This window comes from Mus caroli, chromosome 2 (genome assembly GCF_900094665.2).
Source record: "Mus caroli chromosome 2, CAROLI_EIJ_v1.1, whole genome shotgun sequence".
In the NCBI taxonomy this organism is placed as follows: domain Eukaryota; kingdom Metazoa; phylum Chordata; class Mammalia; order Rodentia; family Muridae; genus Mus; species Mus caroli.
In genome coordinates, this window is record NC_034571.1 from 92,284,843 (window position 1) to 92,287,125 (window position 2,283).

At 39.5% G+C, this 2,283-nt stretch overlaps 1 pseudogene; it reads left to right on the forward strand.

The window, feature by feature from the left end:
* Window positions 1–295: 295 nt before the first annotated feature.
* Window positions 296–1,990, forward strand: LOC110290199 (annotated as a pseudogene).
* The last annotated feature ends 293 nt before the right edge of the window (window positions 1,991–2,283 follow it).

Below are 2,283 nucleotides of genomic sequence, written 5' to 3' on the forward strand. Positions count from 1 at the left end.
GAACTGGAGGAACATAATTGTTTAAGTACAGTGCCCCTCCCACACCATGTGTTTTCACATGTGTTTATACTTTTCTTTATGCAGCAACCTAACCCTTACTTCCAAAGTTTATATTTACCATAAAAAAACCTCATTTTCACATATTGACGTATTTCATTAATAGAAAAATATGGTAATTTTAGCTTACAAAATACATTTGTGTTAATAAAAATAATGCAAAGAAAAACAGCAGTGAGTGACGGGTCCCTCACTCACTGCAGGTGGCCTTGTGCTCTTCTGCCGCAACCTGGCAGAAATGCTAGGACTACCACACTCCTTCCTTCGCCAGATGAGACCCGTGTTCAGGGCACTGGCTCCTCATTTTACTCAGGCCTATGCCAAAGATGTGAAATTTGGCTTCAGATGCTCATAGTCTCAATGCTTCAAGATGTAGACATTTTAGCCGATGCTGTAGCTGCTGTAGATGTTACAATGTGGCCAAAGGGAAGAACAGTGGTTATTGAAGAGTTGGGGAAGTCCCAACGTAACAAAAGATGGGATCACTGTTCAAGGTTTAAAGGCTAAATAGAAAAATTTCAGAGCTAAACTTCTTCAGGATATTGCCAATAACACAAATGAAAAGGCTACGGATGGCACCACCACTGACACTGTCTGGCGTGCTCTATTGCCAAGGAGGGATTTGAGATCAGTGGAAATCCAGAGAGGGATGATGTTGGCTGTCGATGCTGTAATTGCTGAACTTAAGTTATAATTTAAACCTGTGACAACCCCTGAAGAAATTGCTCAGGTTGCTACAATTTCTGCAAATGTAGACAAAGACATTGGGGACATCATTTCTGATGCAATGAAAAAAGTTGGAAGAAAGGGTGTCATCACAGTGAAGGATGGAAAAGCCCCGAATGATGAAATAGAAATTATTGAAAGCATTAAGTTTGGTAGAGGATTATTTCCCCATATTTTATTAACACATCAAAATGCCAAAAGTGTGAATTCCAAGATGCCTACATCTTGTTGAATGAAAAGAAAACTTCTAGTGTTCAGTCCACTGTATCTGCTCTGGAAATTGCTAATGCTCATCGGAAGCCCTTGGTCATAATCGTTGAAGATGGTGATGGAGAAGCTCTAGGGACTCTGGTTTAGAACAGGCTAAAAGTTGGTCTTCAAATTGTTGTAGTCACAGCTCCAGGGTTTGGGGACAATAGGAAGACTCACTTCAAAGATATGGCTATTGTTACTGATGGTGCAGTGTTTGGAGAAGAGGGGTTGAATCTTAATCTTGAAGATTTTCAAGCTCATGACTTAGGAAAAGTTGGAGAGGTCATTGTCACCAAAGATGATGCCATGCTTTTGAAAAGAAAAGGTGACAAAGCTCACATTGGAAAACATATTCAAGAAATCACTGAGCAGCTAGACAGCACAACTAGTGAATATGAAAAGGAAAAGCTGAATGAGTGACTTGCTAAACTTTCAGATGGAGTAGCTGTGTTAAAGTTTGGAGGAAAAAGTGATGTTTAAGTGAATGATAAAAAAGACAGAGTTATAGTTGCTCTCAATTCTACAAAAGAAGCATTGAAGAAGGCATCGTTCTAGGAAGGGGCTGTGCCCTGCTTCTGTTCATCCCAGCCTTGGATTCAGTAAAGCCTACTGATGAAGATCAGAAAATAGGTATAGAAATTATTAAAAGAACACTTAAAATCCCTGTAATGATGATTGCAAAGAATGCAGGTGTTGAAAGTTCAACTATCTTTGAATAGTTGAGAAAATTCTGCAGATTTCCTCAGAAGTTGGTTATGATGCCATACTTGGAGATTTTGTGAACATCATAGAAAAGGGAATGATTGACCCAACAAAGGTTGTAAGAACTGCCTTACTGGATGCTGCTGGTGTGCCCTCCTTGCTAACTACAGCTAAAGCTGTAGTGACAGAAATTCCTAAAGAGAAGGATCCTGGAATGGGTGCAGTTGGTGTAATGGGAGGAGGTATGGGATAGTTGAGCCTCAAGGGCAGGTTCCTCACCAATAACTTCAGAGAAGTCACGTGCAGAAAATGACTGAATAGAAGGCTGGCTGATCAGTGTAAACATCAGTTACTGGTTTTCTTTGAAAATATATAATAGTTTACTGCTGTCATTGTCCATGCCTAGAAATAATTTATTTTGTATTTTGAATAAAGATATTTGTACATTTCTGATGCTGGGTACAAAAGCCATAAACCAGTGATTTCAACGTAAGTCACTGAGACATCTCTACTATTCTGTTAGCATCAGGAATGTAGCACTGTGTC